The following is a 15,555-nucleotide window of genomic DNA, read 5'->3' as shown; positions in this document are numbered from 1 at the left end:
AACATACCGTTCTTAGTGAAGGCAAACAAGTATGAATATATGTTGGACAAAAAGGATGCCCGAAATGGAGATGTCCTCACCTCTTTCTGGAAACAAGGCACCATCAATAAACACCAAGAAATGTCTCTCATAATCTCCACACTATTGGTGAGTAGCTGCAAGTTAGTAATGGAATGCATCACAATGCATGTTTAGATAGAAATATTGTTTGTGATTGTGCAGGACGTTTGCATAAAATAATTTTCGCATTGGTCTTTCCACTGCTAAAGTGCTTGTGCTCACTCCGCTAAACATGGTAAAATTGGCTTACACCTGATTGGCATATTTTATTTCCTTATAAATCCCTTCTAGAATGGTACACCATATGGATAGGGCCAGTAAATTAAATTGCTACTAGTGGGCTTGCAGACCCTATTGTGTCACCCTCCCCGAAGTTGGGAACTCTGCCTATATCACATCTCTCATATGCAGACAATATTGTTCTACTGGGTGACACAAGAGTGAGTCTACAGCGGTTAGTTAACGCTTTGGTCAACTTTGCGGCAACAAATAAGCTGGAAATTAACATTAGCAAATTAAAAACTATGTCCATGTCCCTTCAGTCCTGCGTTCAATCTCAAATTAGGAAACACGGTATTAGAAGAGGTCAGCCATTACACATACTTGGGCATCAATATAGACAATAAACTAAACTTTGCAATGCATAAGCAACATAATATACAGAAATTCAAAGCTTTGACATTCGCCTTCTGTTCCCCTGCCAGGAAGTTGAATGGGCCCTCCTACAAACCCTAAATGACTGTCATGTCTGCAAACTTTTCCAACAATAACATATAGGAGTGTGGCACTATACAGGAAAGATTCACAAATTTTGGACCAGCAACAAATTAAAATTTACAAGCAAGTCTTTCGCCTCCCCCATACTGCATCTCCCTCACAAGTCAGACTAGAATTCGGTCTTAGACAGCAGCAGTTAGTAAAAACATGTCATAAGCTTAAAACCTGGTATTAAATTAGGAGAAGCAAAACAAGCCCATTAGTTGCTGCACTATGGAATTCTGTGGCTAACGACTCAAAGTCAGCATACAGTGGATACCTGCAACGCTCCCTGCAAGAGATACAAACAATACACCTATGGGATTCCAACATGTCATACTCTCCCTTCTACTGTGCATTAAACAGAGACGTTAGGCTGCAATACGTGTTGGATGACAAGTGCAAATGTTCAGCCCGGTCGCACACCTGGATGGTTCTGCATAAACAGCAGACCGGTGCCAGCACAGTACTTGACCACAACACACCCGCTGCATTTGAAACATCAGCTGCTTGCCATACGATTAGAGTCCTTGCCATCTCTAGCGGACCAACCAGCATGTAAGAATGGTGGTGAGGTGAGACGTCATGCAGGTTATGTGGTGCTGAAACGGAGGACATTGTTCATTTGATTTGCATCTGTCTGGCCTTAAGAGAAGCTCACCGTCAATTGCTGAAACCTGTCTTTGTTATGAGTGGGGTCCGTTCCTGTCAGTTGGCAGTAATGAAAGTGCTTGATCCAGCTGAAATGCAGACAAACTGCAAACTGGTGAAATTCTTAACCCTGTATGCTAAGTTTCTCACAAGCCGCTTATGATTTTCCAATAACCTTTTTTGGATCTGTTTAGGTATGACTGTGAAGGCATGGTGTGACAAAGAAGGTGCACCGAGTCTTACTCATATTACAACTTCAGTGACAAACAATTTTTATAGCACCTAACAAAATTGACGTTTTATGGAGATCTAATTTTTTCACCTACAAAAATCATTTGCAACGCACTGTCTTTGCTCCTTCTAATAAGTTCCCTCTGGTTTATCCAAGACTAGTCCTCGAAGGAGTAGTGTGATGAAGATGATCAGCAGGAGCTGTGTATCTCATAATTTCAATAACATTTAATTTTATAGCATTTTAGCATTTTATGGTGATTTTGCTAGTTCTCCTATAGAAATTGTACTACTTTAGTAAAGTAGCATGCACTTTATATCTTAATGAATTTAAATCTTACAGCACTTTATAGAGATTTTATACCAACAACAGTTTTAATAGATTCATGTAAAGTGTTAAGTATATGTGTCGAAACCCTGTGGGATTGACTCTAATTTTGTAGTTTGAAGAGCATCATGCATTTTGTTTCCTTTTCCTTTCTTCCCTTCCTTTTCTTTTGCCAGGATTTTAATTAATCATGGAAATAAATGTATTTTAAGTTGTCACCCATTTAAGTAGCCCCTTAAAATATGTCCCAGGCCTGCCAGTAAAGCGTTATTGCACTTTTAAACTTTAAACCTTAAAACTTTGACAATATAACCTCCTTGCCACTCCTTAAACTCTCCTTTTATTGCATATGTCAATCCGAAAGTAGGCGCTAGGTAGCCCATAGGGGAGCCGCATTGTAATTAAAAGGTTGGCCATGTACTTTTATGTCTGAAATCTCCTGGTATTGAAAAACTTCTGCATTTGCTTCTCATTGCTGAGCTGCCTACCTGTCCCAAAGAATAACATTGGGTTGCCTTATTACACTTATTAAGTGCTAACTTTTGATTGGGACCAGAAAAGCAGTTCCTCTTTGGCATCTATGGAATTGTAACTAAAATCCTTTCTAATGGTAAAGTCAGATTTTAAATGGCAACTTTGAAAAATGCCACTTCTAAAAAGTTGGCATTTCCTGTCCTTTGCTATTTGGTGCCTGCCGCCTGTCCTAGGTCCTGTTTAGGTCATATGAATGAGTAAAGGTGGCAGGGGGAATGTGTGAATTCCTCCCAGACAGTCACACAAGAGAGGGATTAAGTACAGGGTGAATGGACCATCTGCTGGCAGGATGAGTTGGGGGAGCTGGGCACATTCCCACTTGCAACTGAATAGGCTGTGCTCTGCCTTCACACAAAGGGCTTGTCCCAACTGCATTGTCTCTTAGCCAGCTTGGAGCCAGGGTATTCAAGACATTTCAAGCACTTCAAACAGAAACCTCTAGACATTTCTCCTATTTCAAAGAAGGCACCCGGTATAAGAATAGGGCCACAGATCCACTCTTCAGTTCACTCTCTGGACCTGCAGATGGACTTTCAGAGCACACCCAGTGGCTGCTGTCACCGTATAGTTATATTTAGGTCAACAGTTCCATAGGAAAAGCATTTCTTTGTGTTGCTAATAACAATTGATGAGGCTCTACCAATATTTCTAAAAAGGTTCTAATCTTTTATTAGTTTCTGCATGGACATTTTGGGGTGATGTATCAAGCAGGAATCAAGAAAAAAGGGGGGTCTCAAAATGCAAAATCCCCATGTATCTTCCATAGACCTCTTTAGGCAGGGCTGCAGCAACAACTGCTGCTCGGAATCACACCAAATTTAGCAGGAAGCTAGATCTTGGTCCACAAGTCTCTTGCATGAAAACTGTGTAGTATAGTGTGTAGAGAGACTGGCCTCTCTCCTGTGATGTGTCCCTTGGATAATGATTGTGCAAATTAGGGTGTGAAAAGTGGTTTACCTTTGTGGTCACACCTCTCACCATTATGAAAGAAGTACAGAAGTAACTTTCAACATTTTATTAAAAACAATTTAAAAACATAATAACAACATTATTAAATCACAACAACAGCAATAAAAAACAACAACAAACTTTACACAATACTTACATTTTGTCTTCTCTTTCATACTAGGCAGAAATCCCCCTACCTTTTTTCTCAATTTGCTTGCTGGATTTTGATGTACATAGATCTCCTTTTCCTTCGTTTCAGCAATCTTAGCCTGCCAAACAATATCTCATTTAATAGACTTTTTCTGGCAGGCTAGGTGGCAAAACAGTCTGTTAAAAAATATGCAAAACAGAGCTCAGCTGGGAAACTAGAAACAACCAGTGTGTTACACCATTTACAGAAATATAGAAGTATTGCAGATGCAGTCATTCTAAAAGGACACCTACGACTTAGGGCCTGATTTGAATCTTGATGGGAGTCCCTTGATAGCAGTTGCAAGTACTCTGTCAAGCTGACAGACTTCTGACCACTGTATTTAAATCTATGGCAGATGAACTTCTGCCTGCATCAACAGAGTGGAGTCCACTATGTAAGTGGTCTACCTTTGCCGACACAGCGGGCTCCAATGCTAACTAATAGTACTTTGTCACCTTCAGGGCATTGGGATTGCACTGAGCAGATTTAAATGTGACAGTCATGCTGGTGTTGTTCTGGTGGTGGGAGTCCATTGCGGGACCTGCTCAACTTCATATAATTGCTGTGGCTATTGGATGGATGCTAACATCACACACCCGATGGATATTGGCCTATTGTGAACCTGTCAACCACACTATAAAACACACTCCATTTCAGATCATGATCCTTTGCCATTCCACTGCAGAACACCATTTTGCTCTGAATTTGTCACTCAAGAGTCAGGCTACTTTCTCTCTGTTCATTTTTCATTTGTTTCAACTTGTGGGCCAGTATATCATTTGTTTCTAGTTTCCCACTATGGCAGGGAGGAGGAATCCACATTTTACAGATAGAGAATTGTCATTCATGGTGGATAAAATCATCAGAGTAGAACTACAATTGTTTGGAGCCCAAGTATAAAATACAACCATAACTCAAAAAGGTAAATAGGGGCTAGAATAGTTGACAGAGTGAATGCTTTAGCAAACAACCTGTGCACACAGGTGGAAATTAGGAAGAGGTGGAGCGACCTGTGGGGAAAGTGTGTTTTCTGGCCTCCAAGCATCACCTAGAGGCCCAGATGACTGCAGGTGGTTCTACCCACCCCATTACAATTTTATCTTTGAAGGGACGCTCTTGCAGATCCTACATCCTGAAGGCTTGACTGGAATTCCTGGTGGAGTACAGACTGATAATGTAACATTTTAAGTTAGCTGCTGATAATGTGTTTTCCACCTATGTGAAACATATAAGCCGAAACATAAATAACCACAAATCTAATTTCAACATCAAAATAGTAGCGTTATGGTACTATCTCTTGTTTCACTACTGGCAATATGTGGGATCAATATGTATGTTGTTCTTCACTGATAATTCTTTTGCATGTGTTTGAATGTATTTTGTTCTACTTAAGAAAAGAGGTTCCAAACTCCATCTAGGTCTGGTGATTGTAGGTGTTTCTTCAGTTATCAACCTATTTCACAAATGGTATTCTTTTTTATATGTTTGTACATCTACACAGCATATATTCCACTAGGAAAGTGCAAATACTTATATGCAAAGTGTTGGAAATATTATTTTGAAATGACTAAAACTACCATGATGTCTTATTTCTGTATCTGGAAAATGTTTGCATTGTGATGTTTCTCATACTCTCTTTTTTCTAACATATATGCACATGTTTTAAAGTCCCATGCATTAGGCAAACCCCATTTGATGCAATCAATGCAGATGGCATGATTTCCAATATTGTATGTTGTGTCCTGCTTGTCAGTACATTCAAACAATGTAACTGGTCTAAAAAAAAAAAGTATGTTGATTTAAAGGTTTTCTTACAAATCATGTTGCATGCTGAACCTACTTTGTAATGATATTAAGTCCTATATTTATAGGAAAATGACGGAGCACAATGCAGGAATGGGCCATGCTTAATTGAATACGGCGCATCCCTGTGTTGTCCCCTGCGCTGGTGCTAAATTTATCTGCCAGCGCCAATGCAGGCATCCTTGCACCATTGTGCAGGGATGTCTGCATTGAGGGGTGTGATTGTTTATGTGCGGGAAGGTATCCCTTCCTGCACATAAACAACCACTAGTGGCAATTTGGCACTCCTGTTTGTGCTGAAAAATGCAGCACACACAGAAGTGCCAAAGCGTCATTTACAAATGATTGTTTATGTGCAGGAAGGGACACCTTCCAGCCCATAAACAATCGTGTCTCGCATTTTGCTCTTTCTATGCATGCTGGAGAATGCAGCACACATAGATGTGGCGTTAGTTTTTATGGCGCTGCCTCAGGTTTATGAAAACTCGTAAATGCAATGGGTGTTCCTGTGGCACGCCCACAGCAACACTAATAACACGCCCCTTCCACGCAAAGGGCTGCGTGTGAAGGTGTCGTATTTACAAGGTGGCGTTAAGCCACAAAAAGTGGCTTAACGCCACCTTGTAAATACGGCACAGGGCATAGCGCCACCGGAACATCACAAAAAGTGATCCTCCAGTGGTACTGGGGGCTTGTAAATGTGCCCCTAAATGTACCTAGCAAAGTTGATATGATGACTAATGCTAGGAATCCTACCAAGTTTTATGATAGTCTGATTACTCGCATGCTATGCCTTGGGATAGTTTCCTTCACATCTCCTCTCTACTGAGTTGGGTTGACTGTGTGGTATATCACATGTACCCTTCCTAAAGTTTTTTCCATGACATCTCTTTAGAAGTAGTTTTTTAAAGTTTGCATGAGTGTAATTTCTAATCTGTTTGTAAATTGCCACAAACACTAAAAGGTCTAACCATACCATTGGTTGTAAAAAACATTTCTTTTCAGGTTGCTTCAGATGTAGCTCAAAGGCTATTCAATTTACAAACTCTTGCAATATGATTTTCTTGCAATTCATCTTAGGACCTACACCCAGAGTGCATGGCCAACCATCAGCCACAGCGGATACCTCCACTCCATACCAGGATCAAGCCTATATTGAGGAATCCACTCCAGCAAGACAGGATGATGGTGAGCTGCCTGGTACACCTGGTCTGTCTGGGCAGACAACTCCAATTAGTCTCACTTGGCACACACCTGCACCTCCCATCCCAGCTGTTACAACACCTCCACCAATGTGTAACTCCACTTCCTATGTCCAAAGTAATATCATACCAATCTTGTGCTGCCACCTGTCCTGGCTGCTGTTGAGACAACACCACGACCATCACCACCACCTCCAGTTCAGCCAGGACCTAGTGGGATGGGGCACACTGGCTCAAGGCCACAAGGTAGTGGGTTTTGGGGTTGTGGGAGAGAATCTGTGGGCCAGCAAAGTGAGGCCACTGGGTAAAGTGCCACCCAGACCACCATTGCCCAAGTCTTGGGAGCCCTACATCAGTCATATGACATGATGGGCCAGGTCCTTACAGAGCTCTAGGACATCAAGCAGTTGCAGAGGGAGCACATTTTAGAAATGCAGAATCACAATTCCAATATGAACTCCCTGACTGGGGTACTGTTTGACATTTACCACAATGCGTGCAGTGCTTTCCCAGTAACATCTAACCCCTTCTGTGGCCCTACAACATCTGGCCCCACTACTCCTGCCTCAGCCACATAAAGGGAGGCCCTGCCAAATGCATAAACACCAGCAACCACCTCAGTCTCTGCAACTGTGGATCCCCCCTCTCCCCAGGAGGGGACATTTGTCAGGACCACCCAGAGAGGATGGCAAGACCTCCCCCACCAAGAGATGCAGATCCTAACTTTCTCCAGCCTGTGACTACCATTTTATTCTGTGGACTATTTGTGGACACCTTTCCTTTTTTGAGGACAGTTGCATTCTATACTTCGGACTTCAAACAACAAATCAAACAATAATTTCATTCACCTTGACTGACTGTTTTGTTTTGGGTTTACATTTGTGTATTGTTTCCATTCTGTTAGAGATGATGTTTGTTTGTAAAAATTAAAACTTACCACACAAATTCAAAGATTGGTGTTGTTTTTCCTGTGGTATAATTATTTTAATTATTTTTACTTCCACAATTTTTTGAAAACAAAAAGAAAGTTTGAAACAAATTGCTACATTTAGATAATGTTTCTCCCATTTCCAAACATGTAACATAATTAGTATTGGCACAAATTTGATGTACCAATTACATCCTTTCCCAATAAAGATTTGTTGGTCAAACTAAGGGAAAATAAAGTACAATTTTGGCATGAACCAAATCGTCTGTGCCATAATTACAAGTACAGGTGCAGACCTTGACACCATGAAAGAAATTAATTTGGTACAACAAAAAAAATTCAATAGGCAAACTAATCTTGATTTATGTCATCTGCTGGAGCTAGAAATCCTGACTCACAAGAGGAATTCCACAAAAATAACACCAATAGTCAAAATCATGGCAGAACTACATTTTGCGGACACAGGATCAGTCCAATACACTGTGGCAGTATCTGGTGAAATGTCAAAACCAACTTAAAGTGGTGTGCTACAAGAAGTTCACCCTACAATGATGAGGTACACCAACAGCTTCAAAAGCTTAACAGAAAATGAGGATTTAGAAAATGCGAATGGAGATGAGTATACAGTTGTTCAAATCACAAATGTGGTTAGAGCAAGTGAAGCAGCACGTATTGTATTTGTGGCAACATACAACAGAAAACAAGTCTAATTCAATACCAAAAACTCCTATACAGTCAATGTGCAAGTTGTCTTTGTACAAGTTTTGTACATATAAAGTGTGTGTGTCTTTCATAGGATCAGCACATGTTCTCTTGGTGCTTGGCAACAACAGCATAGAAAAGCAAATGTCACAACTTTGAAATGTCCAAATGAAGATGAATTGATGAAGAACCGTAAAACAGTAGAGCAAGAATAAATTAATTAATTTTCCTGACAAAATAGGCACTTTACAAATGATAATATATGAGGACGCAATCACTTTGATCAATGAAAGATAATCAATGTGCATGAACACAATAGTCAATGTGTCAAACCTTTGACCGACAAATATCCTTGCCCAATTTTTCATACCTACCCATTCCTAAAGTTATCCAGAACAGACAGATGTGCTCATCAGATTACAAAGTGTTCTGAGAGTGAATGTAACCTTAAGTAAACATATACTTGCACTCATGCTAAGAAGTGGTCAATAACATCTTGATGTACATCAATTCCTTCCTCTTCACCACTCTCATCTTCATTTGGCATTTCACCATCCTCACCCAGTGGCCCTTCATGGTCTTCATCCTCTGCGATATATGGGATGTTCCGTCACAGGGCTATTTGTGCAAAATGCAGGAGGCCACAGTGATTTGGCACACCTTATCGGTTGAGTAGAGGAAGGCTCCAATGGTTTTATCCAGACAGCAAAATCTGGCCTTCAGGAACCAAAAAGCCCATTCTACTGGCCTCCATGTTCTCCCATGGGCCTCAGTGAAGACGACTTACTCTGGCATTTTTGGATTCCTCAGCAGTGCTAACAACCATGGTCTCAGATATGAAAGTAAAAAATATATTGAGCAATTAAATCACATCCAGTTGTACATTATTAAACTATAAATAAAGCAAATTATCCTATTGTCATATTCTACTTACCAACAAGCCAGGCTCTCTCAGGTTCAAGTTGTGACATTTGCAGAGGTATTCTACTGTTCCGTAGTACAAAGGAATCATGTGTTGACCCTGGGAAACGGGCATACACGATTGAGATGTACAAATCCGGTTAGCAGACAACTTGCACAATATTTGAATGAAAGGTCTTCCGATTGTGATAGGCCTGTTCCCTGGCATGTGGTGGCACCAAGGCAATATGAGTGCCATCAATTGCTCCAACCATATGTGGTATGCTACCCAAAGCATACAAGTTTCCCTTCACATTTGCAAAATCCTTATATTATGGAAAGTGGATGAAGCCGTTGGTTATGACATGCCTTAAGATACTGCCACAGAGTATTGGAATGATCCTGTGTCCACAAAATGGAGTACTGGCATGATTTTCGCTATTGGTATTACTGCTGTGGGATTTATTTAGTGAGGCAGAAGATCTGGCTTTAGCTGATGACATAAATACAAAATAGATTGCCTATTCAATCTGATTTGTTTTAATAATGTACCTTTCTTCAGTGGTAGCAAAGTCTGGAAAAAGTCTGAACACTTGAGGCTGTTGTCTTCTACCGCTCCCTGGGTTCATATGTCTGAATTTAAGAAAAATAAATTATCACTTAAAATATTAGAACATTACTTTGATAATCAACACACATCTCATGTCTTTGTAAAATTACATATGTTTTTGTGACATATGTGTACACATCATTTTTTATTCATGTTGCAACTTACAATTACAGTTTTTACATGTCTGATACTTGTATTTAAATAATGTGTAAGTAACACATTTGCAATGTATTATGTACATATGGTTTTCTAAACTTTTGTCAATGAAAGTATAAAATACACTGCATCACTATCGATTTTAAACACAGTAACGCATTACATTATAATGTGTCAAATTCATCAGAAAACAGTCTTGTACGTATTCTCCATTGGTAAACAAACTAGCAGCTATTTTGAGTGGTGGTAAACACCCTTAACATTTAAAAATACACTGGTTCACATCCTAAAATAGCAGCCGCCTGACCTTGCTGTCAGGACACTGGCAATCTGACGGCCTTTGGCGGAAGTTGACCGTGTAGTAGTTGTGATACTCCACATCAGACACAACCATAGGCTAATGTGTGATGGCAAAGCACGAAAGTCAATGGCTGTGCCAGTCTCTGCCGCTTATTGCTTATGTCATGTCCTTATGTGCAGTGTAGGAAAAAGCTGACTTGCCTCCTAGCACTGCAGACAACAACACTTCCTCTTTGCTGTTATCAACCTCTTGGAGTCAAGATGCTGGGCAAAGCAGGTGACAGGGCTAATAACTTTTCTGCTGAGGAGTTGGAACTCCTCACCACGAAGGTCCTGTTCCTGTACAGTCATCTGTATGGGAACCCAGAGGAACAGGTACAAATTTGAATGAGAAATGTATTTATAAGTAACTCTTTTTTACATACACATGCTAATTTGCCCCTTTTACTTCCTGAGTGAAGGGCTGTGATTGGATTGAGGTCAACTCAATAATTGGGGAGGGAATATAATTACAAAATTAATTTACAAATTGCATGTCCCTTACTTCCGGTGACCCGTGGACGGACACTGTACAATAAGTACAAGTAAAAAGCACACCCATATGTTGAAATGAGAGAAATGTAAAGTGCAAGTAAAAACCTTCAAGTTATGGACTAGTCTAAATATGATTTTTTCACTTTAAATGTATCCCATTTTCAGAAATATGCGTATCTGTACGTGTTACCCAAGTAATGGTGCCACATATGGGGAATGTAATATCCTGTGCTGCAAGTACATATGACACAGGCTCTCAATCACCCATACACGTATGTTCCATTTCTACTCATACTTGTTCATACATCACCAAAAACCATTCTCTCACTGATACACATGGCAGCTCTTCCATACTGCCCTTAGTAACTATATATGGTTCAAACCATGGTATCTGGCTCTAAAAACATTTTAGCTGTGCATGGGTGTGTGGTAATAATGTACAAGTTGTTTAGGCTTCAATAGCTTACACTGCTCAGAAGTATCTTTCACTACAGAAAGTCTTTCAGACCCCTGGCCTATAGGATATTTGTGGCCTGGATTTGTAATATGAGGATACTAAAAGTGTTGAGGGTACTAAACAGGTCACTACAAATTAGTATTTCCGAGGAAAATTGCATTGTTTATAAATAATCTGAACTAACATTTTAGAAATGCTTGGGAGAGATTTACAAAAGTGTGTCACAGCAATACAGACAAACTAAACCTCACAAAACTTGTTTTCTTTCCTTTTTCATATCCATAACGGGTCAACACTCATTAGAAGAAGGATATATGGAAGCCCATCACCTAGAAGGTGTGGACCCTGGGGGTCTATAAACGGCACATCATTCACTGCTGCAAGAGGTGGGAGGGCCTACGACGCTAAACCCACAAGTCAACTGAAGTCCAGCACGGCCAGTTATCCCAACGTGGGAAGCATATGCGTCACACCCTGACCAGAGGCCCACATACTTGTGGGGGCCTATCCGGACATTGATGGGCAGTTGAGAGTCTAACAGCAGCATCAAAGAGGTAAGTTAGTTTATTGACTTCTTATCGTTAATTAACAATGTTTTGTTACAGCAACGATTTATGGGATGAGCATAAAGGGTGTTACACATCCAAGGCACAAGAGGATTTCTGAAAGCTGTAGTGTTTGCATAAGATGTATGATAATGTGTTTTGTGCATTGATTTGTGTTAAATGATGCCACTAGATTCCTTATCACAACTAAAACAATGTTTTATGTCAACACATGCCTTCCTAAGAACAAAAAGGTACCTGTTTTTTCACTGTGTTATGAGGGACAGTTGTACCACAATGGCCTTAATTGAGTATTCTGTAAGTTGTGTTCCATTACAATTGTCAGTAAGTAATGTTGGCCCCATTATAAGTGACATGGCATACAATGCACTTATGATACAGTGTGTGTTTCTGACTTCACACTAGTGAGTTGTTATTATGACCAAACAATATGGAGAATATGGTCAAAAATGACTATGAACATGAGTACAATGGCAATGTTTCTTAGCAAAGACATTTGATAAAAATGTTTTCGCTGTAAGATTCAAGGAAGTTCATGTTGACAATAGCAGAAGGGCATGATGCCCTACTTCTTCACAAATGTACATTTGAGCCAAACATGAATTTAGTAGGCAAACATTATTAATCGAAACAGACAGGAATGTGTATTCCTTGGTGACACAGTTACCTGTATCCCAAAGTACATTTTTGTGTTGTTTGTTATGTCTAGATGATGAATCAACATTGAAGAAAAGGGGTTATGGAAATGGACTCCTGCAGATGGACAGTGTGCATGTTACCAAGCTTTCTTGCTTGATATTTATTAGAAATTGAGAGTGTTGAGGGTACTCTACAGATCAATAAAAATTAGTGTTTCCTAGGAAAAGTAGAATCTTGGTAAAAAATCTGTACTGAATTTTTAGAAATGCTTGCTATAGATATACCATAAATTGAGTCATAACAATCCAGACAAATCAAACCACACAAAACTTTTTTTGTTTTCTCATCCATGCAGGTAAACGCTCTTCAGAAAAAGGAGATTTGGACAGCCATTGCCAAGAAGGTGTGGACCCTGGGCCCACTGCAGGAAAAGGTGGGAGGACCTACAACGCTGGACTAGAAAGTCAACAGAAGTCCAGCTCTGCCAGTCCTCCCAGCATGGGAAGTGTGTGCACCGCCCACTACACCCACTAATGGTCTGCATACTTGCGGTGGCCTATCCAGACTTTAATGGGCAATTGCGAGCACAACAGTAGCATCAAGGGGGTAAGTTATAGTGTGAGTTCAATATATTAAATAACACATTTTTGTTACAGCAACTACATTTGTAATCAACATTAAGGGTGACATATGTCCAATGCAGAAGAGTTCTTGAAGGTGTATGTTATGCCCAAGGTGTATGATGATGTGTTTTGTAGATTAATTTTGGCAAAAGACACCACCTGATTTGTGTTCACTACCAGACGATTGGTTTGAGGAGACACATGCCTGCATAAACAACAAATATACATCAGGAAGTTTCATGGCGTAAGGGACAGTAGTACTAGTCTGGTAACTGGTCTTGACTGTGTGAGACATGATGCTTCTTCACTATTGTGAATAATGTTACAATAGCCATAGTACAGGTGATATAGCATTACATGCTATTATAATACAGTGGGCATTCCAAATCTCACATTGATATATTACTTTTATGGGTAAGCAAGAGTGAGCATGTGAGCAAAACTTACTAGTAACATCTGGTTAAATCGCTACAATGTAGATTCAAAACTTAACCCAAATGTTTTTAAATCAAAAATGCTATTTCATTCATGTAAAAATTTACAGATTTGCAGTATGTTTTACTCCTTAACTAATCAGCATGCAAGCCACTCGGTTTATTGATAGGTAATTATGATAGGTGCATAATTATTGGTGCAACCCAGACAGGAATGTGTAAACATTGGTTACAGAGTACTGCATACCGTCAACCATATTACGTTTGTGATGTCCTTTGTTATGTCCTGATGATATGCCAATGATAGTAACAAATGTGATACTTAAAAGGACTTTTGCAGATGGAAGCTTCCATCCCATGCAAGTTTGAGTCTCCCACCTGGCAAACTCAATTTCAGGCCCAAATCATGACTCATTTTGTAAATGTATAAATGTATCAAAGTGTAATCTGTAGCCTTGTAAGCACCCTGCACAATTGTATTTTTGGTTTATATCCTTTTTTTGCCATTCTAAATAACAAAGCCCACCCATTCAGAGGTGTGAAACAGTTCATGCGGACGACTTAAAATGGAAATGAGAGTCAAGGTCATACATTAAATGTGAGCTCTCACGGGGAATTACAAAACTGTGAGCAAATGGTTTCTGTAAATCTTCCCTACATAGAGGAGATAATGATGATAAAGAACCAAAGGATGAGAGCCTTGGAGCAGATGAAATCTAAAAACTTGGAAAAAGTATTTTGATGAATGTTCATGCTCATTTCTATTTACATAAATACATTAAAAGTGATGCAGCTGTCATTTCAGCATTATCGGGAGGAGGCAAAGGGGACATTGGCACCGTAGGCGGGGAAGCAGCTGGCCACTGTGGTTCCAGTGCTGAAACCATCGACACCGAAGGACTCAGAGGCATGGAGGGTGAGGAGACTGGCACGGAGGCCATACACTCAAGTTCATCTTCATCAGAGACCTCCAGAGAAGACCAGTCCCTAGTAAGGGCAAACCCTACTGCAACTCTACCACCTGTATCCTTGTCTGCCACCCAGAGATCCATCTCCACCTCCTTCTTGCTCCCCCTAGTTGGCCAAACCCACCTTCCTAAAAGGGGTGGTTTCTCCTTCACTGCAGGCACCTCCCCACTGCCCCTGTCACCCCAGCTGTACTAAGTGAAGAGGCTGTTAACCTCTTCAGGAGCATCTCTGTGGGCCAGACTGCACTCCTGAATGCCATCCAGGGACTTAGTTGCCAGATGCAACAAATTGTAGTTTACCTGGATGGTGCTATGTCTGACCTACAGAGGTCATTCCAAGGTCTGTCCTCCTCACTGACCACAGCCTCTCAACCATTCCAACCTTGTGCCCCTACTCCTGCCCCGTCTCCATCCTATGTCTGAATTCCCAGCCCTCTCCAAAATGCACTCACTCCTTTGCATGCACTCATTCCAACATACACAAGCAGCATATTCACACATAAACACAGACACAACACCCACCGACACCACCACTACCAGCACACCCACAGATACCACAGCCATATTCACCACCACCTCTAGCACACCTGCAAACACCACACCCACATGCACAGCCACCACCACCATATCCACATACACTACACCTATCACCATACTCACATGCACAGCCATAACACCTACATGCACCACCACATCCGCAAGCACCACACCCAGTACTCAACAGCACACGGAACCACTCATACACATACATTAGACACAACACCCATTAGACAAAAACACCCACACTCACCCAAACAGCAGACACCCAGGAAAAAACACACACCCAAACATACACCACATACACCAGACCCACAGGCAATAGCACCCTCAACAGACGAATGCACATCACCAACTGCCACTCCCTGTACCTCCCAAACCCAACTGCCCTGTCCACCATCCTACCCATTTTCCCAAAGAAGACCTATTATTGCCCTAGTGTTGACCCCTTTCACATCCCAAGCCACCCCTCACACACATAAACCCACCCCTTTT

The sequence above is a fragment of the Pleurodeles waltl genome, chromosome 3_1 (assembly GCF_031143425.1).
Source record: "Pleurodeles waltl isolate 20211129_DDA chromosome 3_1, aPleWal1.hap1.20221129, whole genome shotgun sequence".
Classification (NCBI taxonomy): domain Eukaryota; kingdom Metazoa; phylum Chordata; class Amphibia; order Caudata; family Salamandridae; genus Pleurodeles; species Pleurodeles waltl.
The sequence above is the reverse complement of the archived record's forward strand: the minus strand, read 5'-3'. Positions refer to the sequence as shown.